Consider the following 13,268-nt stretch of genomic DNA (forward strand, 5'->3'; position numbering starts at 1 on the left):
TCAAGACACATCAGAGTCAAACTTCTGAAAACTAAAGATGAAAAGAAACATGAAAGCAGCAAGAGAGAAATGACACATTACCTATAGGGCAAAAAACATTCAAATGAGATTGAGTTCCTCATCACAAACAATAGAGGCCAGATGGAACTGACATAAAAATTTTCAAGTGCTAAAAGAAAATAACTGGCAGCCCAGAATACTATATAACCAGCAAAAAAATTCTTCAGGAATAAAGTGAAAACCAAGACATTCTCAGATGAAGGAACACTAAAAATTTTCAAGTGCTAAAAGAAAATAACTGGCAGCCCAGAATACTATATAACCAGCAAAAAAATTCTTCAGGAATAAAGTGAAAACCAAGACATTCTCAGATGAAGGAACACTAAAAGAATTGGTTATCAGCAAAATACCCTAAAACAATGGTTAAAGAAAGCTCTTTAAATAAAAAGGAATAATAAAAGAAGTAATCTTTGGACATCATAAATGAAGAAAGAATAAGGTAAGAAAGAAAATACATGGGTGAATACAAAAGGCTTTCCTTACCTTTTTGAGTTTTCTAAATTAGGCTGGATTATTGAAGCAAAAATTATAATACTCTCTGACCTGATTTTCAAAGTATGTAGAAAAAAATTTAATACAACTATATTATAAATGAGGGAGGGTAAAGGATGTAGAAGACATAAGTTTTCACACTTTACTCAAAGTGGTAAAATGATGACACCAGTAGACTGTGATAAGATATGTGTGTGTACAGTATGTCTCTTTATATTTACATATATATATATAAATGTTCAGAGCCATCACTAAAAAGAATGATGCAAAGAGATACACTTAAATACACTTATATACACTACCAAATGTAAAATAGCTAGCTAGTGGGAAGCAGCCACAGAGCACAGGGAGATCAGCTCAGTGCTTTGTGACCACCTAGAGGGGTGGGATAGGGAGAGTGGGAGGGAGAGGCAAGAGGGAGGAGATATAGGGATATATGTATACGTATAGCTGATTCACTTTGTTATAAAGCAGAAACAAACACACCATTGTAAAGCAATTATACTCCAATAAAGATGTTTAAAAAAACCCCACTATAGATGAATAAAAACTAAATTCTAAAAATTATTCAAATACCCACAGGAAGGCAGAAAAAGGGAAACAAACAAAAGTAGAGATAATAAGAAAAGAAAGTACATTGAAATCCTAACACTGTTATTAACATTAAATGAAAATGGTATATACATGCCAATTAGAAGACAGACACTGGAAAAGTAAATTTAAAAGCATGACTCAACAGTTTTCTGTCTACAACAAACTCACTTCAAATATAATAATATAGGCAGATTGAAAATACAGTGATTGGAAAAGATATATCATGCCAACAATAACCAAAAGAAAGCAAGAATGGTTATATGAATATCATATAAAGTAGGCTTCAGAACAAAGAAATTTGCCAGAGACAGAGAGGCACATTCTATAATAACAAATCGTCAACTAAACAAGAATATACAGCAATCCTAAATGTGTATGGACCCAATATCAGAGCTGCAAAATATGTGAAGCTAAACTGATAACAACTGAAAGAAAAAAACAGATGAATCTACAGTCATAGCTGAATACTCTAACATCACACTCTCAACAATTAATAGAACAACTACACAGATTCAGCAAAAACACAGAAGAAATCAACGGTACGATTAACCAGGGACTTCCCTGGTGCCAGTGGCTAAGACTCCACGCTCCCAATGCAGGGGGCATGGGTTCGATCCCTGGTCAGGGAACTAGATCCCACATCCCGCAACTAAGGGCCTGCATGCCATAATGATCCCGTGTGCTGCAACTTAAAGATCCCTCATGCCGCAACTAAGACCCGACACAGCCAAATAAATAAAATAAATATTAAAAAAAAAAAACAACAGTACCATTAACCAAAAGGATCTTATTGGCATTTATAGAACACTGTATCCAACAACAGCAGAGTACAAATTTATTTCAAGTGTCCACGAAACATACATCAAATGACCATAATCTGGGGCATAAAACAAATGTTCTTTGACCAAAATGGAATTAAACTGGAAATCAGTAACTAAAACACAACAGGAAAATCTCCAAACAGTTGAAAAAACAAAAACAAACAAACAAAAAACCACACACTTGTAAATAATCCACCAAAGAGAAAAATTTTTTATTTCATTGAAACAACTGAAAATAAATGTACAGCATTTCAAAATGTATAATAGAAAACAGAAAGAGAAAAAAAACAGCAAATAGAAGAGGAGGAAACACTTCTGAATTCACTTCATGGAACCATTATTACCCTAACAACAAAACCAGACTAAGAAGTACAAAAAAAGAGAACTACAAACTAATACCTCTTGAATATAGATATAACATCCTTTAACAAAAATTCAACATTCCTTCATGATAAAAACTCTCAGAAAAATAGCAATATAGGTAAACTTCATAAACTTGATAAACAGTATCCACAAAACACCTAACAGCTAACGTTACACTTACACTGAAAAACTGAATGCTTTTCCTCTAAGGTCAAGAACCTAGAGATTATCATACTAAGTAAACCAGACAGAGAAAGACAAATATCATATGATATGACTTATATGTGGAATCTAAGAAAATGATACAAATGAACTTATTTACAGAACAGAAACTGACTCAGACTTAGAAAACAAACTTATGGTTACCAAAGGGAGAAGGTTGTGGGGAGGGATAAATTAGGAGGTTGGGATTAACATATACACACTACTATATATAAAATAGATAATCAACAAGAACCTACTGTATAGCACAGGGAATTCTACTCAATACTCTGTAATAACCTATACAGGAAAAGAATCTGAATAATAATAGACATATGTATATGTATAACTAAATCACTTTCCTGTACACCTGAAACTAACACAACACTGTAAATCAAATATACTCCAATATAAAAAATAAACTGAAAAAGAAAAGAAAAAAAGAACAAGGCAAGTATCTCACCACTTTTACTTAACATGATGCTGGAAGTTCTAGCCAGGACAATAAGGGAAGAAAAGGAGATAAAAAGCATACACGTGAAAGAAAGATATAAAATTGTCCCTATTTACAGATGACGTGACATCGATAGAGAAAATCCAAAAAAATCTGCCTCCAAGAAATAATAAGTGAGTTCAGTAAGTTTCAGGATACAAAATAAACTCACAAAATTCAATTTTATCTCCCTATATTAGAAATGAACATATAGAGACTAAAATTAAAAGCACAATAAAAATTTTAATTGCTGAAAAAATAAAATGCTTAGGCACAAATCAAACAAAAGGTATAGACCTTGTATGCTAAAACTACAAAAGACTGATTAAAGAAATCTAAGGTGTAAAAAAATGGAGAGAATGTACCACATACCACAATCGTTCGTGGATTGCAAGACAACATAGTAAAATAAACATTTCAATTCTCCCCAAATTGATACACTGGCTTAATCCTGATCCTAACAAAATTATAACAGTTTTTTAAAAAGATACATACAAGCCTGTTTTAATATTTATATGTTAAGACAAAGGAAGTAGGATAAAAACTATTTTTGACAAGAAGAATAAACTTGGAGGAACTACTGTACCCAATTTCAAGGCGTGTTATCTAGCCACAGTAATCACTACACTATGATACTGATCGGGAGATAGACACATAGCCCAATGGGACAGAAAAAGAACCCAAAATAGCCCCACACCAGTATGGCCAAGTGATTTTTGATAAAGTTGGAAAAGCAATTTAATGGAGGAAAGGATAAACTTTTCAACAAATGGTGCTGGAGCAACTGGATATCCACAGGGAAAAATATGAGCCTCTATCTAAACCTCATAGCCTATACAAAAATGAACTCATAATGGATCATAGATTTAAATGTAAAAAATTTTTTTCAAAATAGCCAGAATAAATCTTTGGGTCTAGGGCTAGGGAACAAGTCCTTAGACTTGACACCAAAAACATGACCCATAAAGGGAAAGTGTGATCTTTTGGACTCCATAATATCTAAAGATTTTGCTATTTAGAAACTTTTGGGACTTCCCTGGTGGCTCAGTGGTTAAGGATCCTCCTGCCAATGCAGGAGACACAGGTTCGATCCCTGGTCCAGGAAGATCCCACATGCCATGGAGCAACTAAGCCCATGTGCCACAAGTACTGAGCCTGAGCTCTAGAGCCCGCAAGCCACAATTACTGAGCCCGCATGCTGCAACTACTGAAGTCTGTGCACCTAGGGCCCGTGCTCCGCAACAAGAGAAGCCACTGCAATGAGAAGCCCGCGCACCACAACAAAGAGTAGCCCCCGCTCGCCGCACCTAGAGAAAGCCCGCGTGCAGCAACGAAGACCCAACGCAGCCAAAAATAAAATATAATAAAATTTAAAAATTTAAAAAAAGAATCTCAACCTTTTAAAAAAAATTAAAAATAAATACATAAATAAAAACTTTCACCCTCAGTTAAGAGTATGAACAGACAAGCTACAGATTTGGATAAAATACGTTTGAGCCATATACCCAATAAAGAACTAGTATCTAGAATATGTAAAGAACTGTTAAAACTCAACAATATAAAATAAACAATCCAATTTGAAAATGAGCAAAAGATATGAACAAAATGTTCACCAAAGAGCACATGTGCAGATGGTAAAAAAGCACATGAAAAGATGTTTAACATCACAGCTATCAGATAAATGCAAATTAAAACCACAGTGAGACATCATTACACATAGCAGAATAACTAAAATAAAAAATAGAGAAATAAACAAATTCTCGCAAAATAGAGGCAAACTGTATCACTTATACATTGTTCGTGGGAATATAAAATGTTGCAGCCATTCTGGAAAACAGGCAGGTTATTAAAAAACTAAACTTGGAAATAGATGATACAGCAGTTGCACTCTTGGATATTAATTCCAGAGAAATGAAGATTATGTTCACATGGAAACACGTACACAAAAATTTATGGTAAATTTTTCAATATTAGCCGCAAACTGGAAACAACCAGATAGTCTTCAAAGAGTACATGGTTGAACAAAATGTGGTACATCTATACTATGAACTACTACACAAAAAGAAAAAGGAATGAACTACCAATACATACAATAACTTTGATGAAACTCTATAGAATTATTCATTATGAAGTAAGCCAGTCTTAAAGGTCACATACAGTATGACTGCATTTATATAACAATCTTGAAATGAAAAGTTTTAGAAATGAAAAACAGATTAAAGTTGCCAGAATTCATGATTGGGAGGGGATAGTGGGGGTGGGTGTGCCTATAAGTGCAACACGAGGGATCTTTGGGGTGAATGAAATGTATCTATATCTTGACCATATCAGTGTGAATATCCCAATTGAGATATTTTACTCTATTTCTGCGAGATGTTAAAATTGGCTAGAAATGGGTAAAAGGTATACAGGGTATCTCTGTGTGACTTCTTACATGTGCAAGTGAATGCACAATTACGCCAAAATAGAAAGCTTAATTAGAATTGTTTATATTCTTAATATACAGATTGGATATGAGGCAAAATATATACAAATTAAAATACATTTCAAAAGTAGTATTTTTGAAGATACCTTCCTCTAGTAATGGCAGACTAGACATTTCAGGTCAAACATTTGCTGAGAAAAACTGAAAGATGGGAAAATATAAGACATCTGTTTGAAGAAATCATAAATGCAAACAATCAAGCACTGAAAAGACTAGATCTCAGGGAAAAGACTAGCAAAGGGAGTGAGAACCAAGTTTATTATAGTACCCCTTTCCCTTACAAGATATCCCTCCTCAAATGAGGAGACTGAAAACCCAAGATGCTAAGCAGAAAGGTATCACTGAAAAGCCAGGCAGCTGAGTAATGTTTCCAGTGGACTCACCAGTCCATGGGACACATAGGATTTCAGTAGAAATGCCCCCTGAAATGTTGTTATGAGATCCCTATTAGCTCTACACCAAAATGATAAGGATATTATAAAAACTGAAATCTTATGGTATCAAACTATATCCCTCATAAAAGAGGTATATATCCTCCCAAAATAAAACTTACGTTTGGCAAACAGGACTCAAAGCTATTTCAACTATAATACTCCATAAACAAATAGGGTTTAACTGAAGAATGCATTATGGTGGGATAAAAGTTTTGGAACCAAATGACTTTAACAGAAGAAAGAGCAAAAGTCATGTTACTGTTACAACAAAGAGAAACAATATGACCAAATTTACCACCCAGTCGTGATTTAAAAAAAAAAAAAAAAAAAAACTGTAGCCAATATCATAGCTAGTAGTAAAATACTGAAAACAACCCCCTGCAATCAGAAAAGAGACAAGGAACCACCTACTATCAGCAAGTTCTATTCAATATCTTAGAGCGATCATAGCCAGGACACTAAAGAAAAAACTTTTTTTTAATTTTAAAAAGAGTAACAATTGGAAAGGAAGATACTAAATCATCTTTAATCACAGATTGCATGTTTGTTTCGAGATTATATAAAAGTATTCTATAGATATTAGACACTAAGACACTAGACACTAAACAGTAAATTTAGCAAAATTGCTGGATTCCATAGAGTTAAACATTAGCATTTTCTAATAGTAAACATTATTTATTTATTTATTTTTGGCTGCGTTGGGTCTTTGTTGCTGCACGCAGGCTTTCTCTAGTTGTGGCGACCGGGGTCTACTCTTCGAGGCAGTGTGCGGGGCTTCTCATTGAGGTGGCTTCTCTTGTTGCGGAGCACAGGCTCTAGGCACGTGGGCTTCAATAGCTGTGGCACGGGCTCAGTAGTTGTGGCTCGTGGGCTCTAGAGTGCAGGCTCAGTAGTTGTGGTGCACGGGCTTAGTTGCTCCGCGGCATATGGGATCTTCCTGGACCAGGGCTTGAACCTGTGTTCCCTGCATTGGCAGGTGGATTCTTAGCTACTGCGCCACCAGGGGTCCCAGTAAACATTTTTAATAGTAATTGTTACTAAATTTTTTATACACATCATAAGAAATGGCATAAAAACCCTACATGACAAGCTTATATTTGTAAGGCTTTCTCCATATATGGTTCAGATGAAATTGGAGAGGGTTTTAACCCTGATTACTGTTGTCAATTTTTCTGCTATCATGGCAACAGAGGCCCTTTACTATACACTTGACATTTAATTCTGGTAGAATAAAAAGAGCATTCTTTGTGACAATTTTACTTATGGTCTCTAGTTTAATGATCTTAATGACTAATTAAAGGTTAGCTTCTTATAAAGGGCTCACAATTAAATTTTTTTCCTTATCTTGTTTATATTATTCTTACTTTTCCCTTTTCTAAGCCTTCTGTCTGTAAGATTAACTCTTATTCTGTTCTGTACTTTAAAATTAATAAGCAAAGAGTATATCTTTCAAAAATTATTAGAAAGATGTTATTATCACGTGATTAATTTTTTTATATATTTTGTGACATAGATATATTGCAAGCGCACAGTGTAAAATTTTCAAAAAGGCCTATATATATTCCCCTTCAGAAGTAATTGTGATTAGCAGTGAACTGTATATATAGATATAAACATAAATGTTTATTTACATAATTGTACACATATCTGTAAGTAAATTAGAATTACTTTTTAATTAGCAATATATCTTGGAGATGTTCCCTGTATTTAACATCCACCTGATTAGTTGTAAAAGCCGCATAGAGTATTATAGTATGAACACAGCATAATTTACCAAAAACTAGCTGTTTTGACTATTTTGTGTCCATACTTTAATGCACATGTGTGAATAGCCATGTCAGATACAGTCCTAAAAGGCAAATTACAGCATAAAACTGTAGGGAAATTCACAATTTTTTTGAAGTATAGTTGACATACAATATTATTAGTTTCAGGTGTACAACACAGTGGTTTGACATTTATATACAACATGAAATGACCACCATGATAAGTCTAGTAACCATCTGTCACCATACAAAGTTATTATAATACTGTTGACTATATTCCCTACACTGGACATTACATCCTCATGACTTATTTATTTTATGACTGGAAGTTTGTACCTCTTAATCACCTTTACCTATTTCGCCCAGTCACCTACCACCCCCACCCCAACCCTCTGGCAACTACCAGTTTGTTCTCTGTATCTCTGAGTCTGTTTCTGTTTTGGGTTTTTTAGGTTCTTTGCTTTATTTTTGTAGATTCCACGTATAAGTGGAATTTGTCTTTCTCTGCCCAATTTATTTCACTTAGCATAATAACCTCTAGATCAATCCATGTTGTTGCAAATGGCAGAGAAATTCACAACTTTGTTAAAAAATACTAAATTACTTTCCAAAAATTCATTACCGTTTTGTACTCCCTCAATAATGTGACATCAAGATTTTAAAAAGACATCTTGGGCTTCCCTGGTGGCGCAGTGGTTGAGAATCTGCCTGCTAATGCAGGGGACACGGGTTCGAGCCCTGGTCTGGGAAGATCCCACATGCCGCAGAGCGACTAGGCCCATGAGCCACAACTACTGAGCCTGCGCGTCTGGAGCCTGTGCTCCGCAACGAGAGAGGCCACGATAGTGAGAGGCCCGCGCACCGCGATGAAGAGTGGCCCCCGCTTGCCGCAACTGGAGAAAGCCCTCGCACAGAAACGAAGACCCAACACAGCCAAAAATAAGTAAATAAAAATTAAAAAAAAAAAAAAAGCTTTATGAAAAAAAAAGAGAAATCCTCGAATTCCAAAAAAAAAAAAAAAAAGACATCTTGTTACTTAAATAATTTATACTATTAAGCATACTTAAGATATTATTACCCATATTCTTTACTATTCACGTATCTTTGATACATATTATTAATCCCATTTGTTACAATCTATCATTTCATAATCATTAACAAAATTATATATCCAAATTATTATACATTATATATACATACATACACATATAATTACACATAAATTCTTGTTATCTTCAATTATGTTCTATATATTGACTGGTACCAAACCGATTTTGATGTGTGTTTATTACATAAATAATTTTAACCTGTAAAATATATTGCATATATTATAAGTATGGTAGATATAAAATATTTTTCTATAGTTAATGTGTTATTTCATTATTCTTTATCAAAAGATTTTGCCTGTTCTCATACACTATCACATCCAGATCAACATTAGCATCAGATCAGAAATAATAATTAAAATGTTTTTGATACTGTATTTATAAATGTGCTAAAATTATTTTTATTTATATATAAACAGTGCAGATATATTTATATATTATAATAAGAAGGAATTGGTTCTTTTTTATTAGTGGTGCTTTTCATGCAGCTTTTTTTTTTTTGGCTTTCAATTTTTTTTCTATTGTTGATCAGAGTTTAACCTTTTTATATAATAGAATCATTTTCATTTACAACATAGCTATTGAAATTTTTGAAATATTTCATTAGTAAACTATATATTTGACAACTATATAAAATATAAAGGATTTTAATGAATTGAACAAATGTACATCCGCCAAAAGCTTCAAAGACATAAAGATATAGTACCTATCTGGGAATGATGATTTAAATGTTGACTGCCTTCTCCACAGAATCCATGGAGAATGAGAGAAAGTGAAACACCATTTTTCCAATGATGAACGAAAAGATAGACCTTCCAAACTAGAATTTTATATTCAACAAAATTACCCTTCTAAACTGAGAGTGAAATAAGACATCCAGATAAGCAAATCTGAGACAATTTGTCACTGGCCAAACAATACAAGTAATGCTTAAGGAATATATTAGTTTCCTAGGGTTGCCATAACAAAATACCATAAACTGGATTGCTTAAAAAACAGAAATTTATTGTTTCACAGTTCTGGAGGCCAGAAGTCTGAAATCAAGCTGTAGGCAGGGCCATGCATCCTCTAAAGCCTGTAGGGCAATCCTTCCTGGCCTCTTCCCAGCTTGCGGTGGTTTGCCGGCAATCTTTGGCATTCCTTTGCTTGTACGTGCATTACTCCAAATCCTGCATCTTCATATGGCATTCTCCCTGGGTGTATCTTCACAGAGTCTTCGCTGTATGTATATCTGTATCTAGTTCTACATCTCCCCTTTTTATCACCAGTCATATTGGATTAGGGCCCACCCTAATGACCTCATCTTAACTTGACTGCACCTGCAAAGACCCTATTTCCAAATAAGGTCATATTCTGAGTTACTGGAACTAAGGACTTGTTTGGGTGACACAATTCAACATATAACAAGGAAGGTCTTCAGGCTGAAGGGAAATAACACCTTATGGAAACTCAGAAATACAGGCTACAAGAAGGCATGAAGAACGCAGGATAGGGAAAATGGGTAGATAAACATAAAAGACTATGTTTTCTATTACTTATTTGAGAGACATCTGACTCTTTAAATCAAACATGATAAATGATATTATTGATGTAAACTATAGAACAAGAACACAAAGGAAAGGTCACATACATAGCATTATCGTGTAGTGAGGTTACATTTACAGGAAGTGATATTATCTAATTCTATGGAGACAATGAAAAGTAAAGAATTTAATATAAATACATCGAGCAACCACTAAACATAACAGAACAGTATGTAGACAATATTTTAGTTACCATTACTGGATGAAAAATTACCACAAAACTTATTTTCTCTAATATATTCCATATTTACTTGCCTGTTTTCCCACCAGGCTTTCCTTCAATAATTTAACTCCAGGGCTTCCCTGGTGGCACAGTGGTTGAGAATCTGCCTGCTAATGCAGGGGACACGGGTTCGAGCCCTGGTCTGGGAAGATCCCACATGCCACGGAGCAGCTGGGCCCGTGAGCCACAACTACTGAGCCTGCGCGTCTGGAGCCTGTGCCCCGCAACGGGAGGGGCTGCGATAGTGAGAGGCCCGCGCACCGCGATGAAGAGCGGTCCCCGCACCGCGATGAAGAGTGGCCCCCGCTTGCCGTAACCAGAGAAAGCCCTCGCACGAACCGAAGACCCAACACAGCCAAAAATAAATAAATAAATAAATAAAGTAGCTATAAAATTAAAAAAAATAATAAAATAAAAGAATATATCTTTAAAAAAAAATAAAATAAAAATAATAATTTAACTCCAGAACATCATCTGCATTTGCTCATGTTTGAAACTGAAGACGTATTTATGGGATGAATGAAATAATTACATTAAAAGAAGTTAAGCAAATGATGGCAAAAATTTTAAAAAAAGAATCTACTGCTTGTAAAGATCATTTGAATTAAAAAGAAGTTGGATGTCTGTTTCCCAGAAGATAGAGTAGACAGACTTTCCCTATTTCTCTTCCTAAGTGCAACCAAACTCCCTGGACAGTATATGTAGAAATGAACACAAAAATATCCTGAAAGGTGGAGAGACTGAGGAAGACTGACTAAGAAGCTCAGAAGCCAAGGAACAGCACAGTGGTGTTTTCCATGTTTTCTTGGGTACGTTTTGTTTTCTTTTTGCCTCGCGTACATCCCAAACCTGGAGAGGAAAAATCAGGCAACCTGAACATGCCAAAAGGTGCAGAGCAAGAAAGCCTCAAAAAAAGCCTGCTTGCTCCAAAGGACTAGGAAAGACACAGGCAAATAACACAGAAAATTTGTAGGCTTTATTTATTTTTTTTCTTATAAAGATAGACCTGTTTGCTGGCCAAGTGAAAGGATGTACATAGTTCTCATTTGTAAACAAGATTGACCTGCTCAGGCTGCATACCATAATGCCAAAAAAGTGACATGAAAGGGGGTCAGGGTGTAATGCTCTCTCATCTTCACAGCATTAAAAATGCAAAATAAAACAAAAATTAAATGGACTTAGTTAATGCATGGCATTCCCACAAGGAAGAGACAAGAGGACTTGAAATCAATCAATAGTTGTATAGGATAAAAAATTATATTAGGCTCAGCCACCCTCACTTCTCTCTCCAGCTCTCCTCATCTGAGGTATACCAGTCTGGAACCAAGAAAGCTGGTAGCCAGCAGCTTTTGCTTTAGAGTCCACTGAGATAAGAAGAGGGCAAAGCGCTGGAAGACTAGATGACCTGGCTTTGACGAGGCACTACTTGCAGCAGTGTTGCACACAGAAGTTCTACACCAGACAAACACCATCCTCATTCACACCAGCAGAGTCCCAGTGGTGAACCCAGACGTTCACCATTACCAGGCTGCAAGGAGTCACCCCAAACTGTGTTCCCCATAGTGATTTATTTTTCCCTTTTACTCAGCATGCCTGAGAAAGAAAGAGGTATGACATGGTTACATCCATGAAATTTAGATAGACAGATACCACCACGCGCCTATTAGAAGGGCTACAATAAATAATGACCAAAAGAAGTGCTGGCAAGGATGTTGGGCAACTGAGACTTATACACTGCTGGTAGGATGGAAGGTGGTATTATCACAATGCAAAACTCTTTGACATACTCTAAAATAACAAAGGTATACTTATCATGTGATCTGGCCATACCATTCCTTCATGTTCACCCAAGAAAAACAAAAATATATGTCCATACAAAGACTTGTACAATAATGTATACACACCAGGGGAAAGGAGAAAGATTTGGATACAAACAGGAAGGGGAAATACAAAATTTTACAAGGAAACTTGAGTGGAGGGATGGATATGTACAGTATTTTACTTCTGGTGATGGACTTTCAAATATATATACATATGTCAAAACTTATATTGCTCAATTTAAAGTTGTAAAGTTTATCTAAACTCAGTTATATTTCAATGAAGCTGTTACTAAAGTCTGCGATATAACAATATGTGTGGCTAAAGGAATACTTATAGCAAAAAAATGCAAAATAGGAAATCCTGAAATTTGGGATCAGAAAATCCATCTCAAAATATTGGAGAAAAATCAGTAATTCAATACCAAACCAGTAATAGAAATGAAACAATAAAGTTAAGGTCTGTGAGTGATATTAAAAGAAATGAAAAGAAAAAATTGAAAAATCTAGAACTTTTTTTTTTTCTCCAAAAGAGTTACATAAACCCCTGGCTAGACTGATTAATGGGGAAAAAAAAGATGAGGAAGAAAAACACATATCCAATAGCAGCAATGTAAAGGAAATCCTCATGCCACATCCTGGTGACACATACATAATTATATAAATAACTTTAATAAGTTTGATATATAAAAAGAGAAAATTCCAGGGAAAAGACAGCTTAATGAGCAATAAAATTTACGAAATCTCAATTATTCCATATCTTGTAAATAAACTGTGTCTGTAATGAAACATCTTCCTACAAATGAATCCCATGCGCTGGTGCCTGAAGT

The sequence above is a fragment of the Balaenoptera acutorostrata genome, chromosome X (genome assembly GCF_949987535.1).
Source record: "Balaenoptera acutorostrata chromosome X, mBalAcu1.1, whole genome shotgun sequence".
NCBI classification, from domain to species: Eukaryota; Metazoa; Chordata; class Mammalia; order Artiodactyla; family Balaenopteridae; genus Balaenoptera; species Balaenoptera acutorostrata.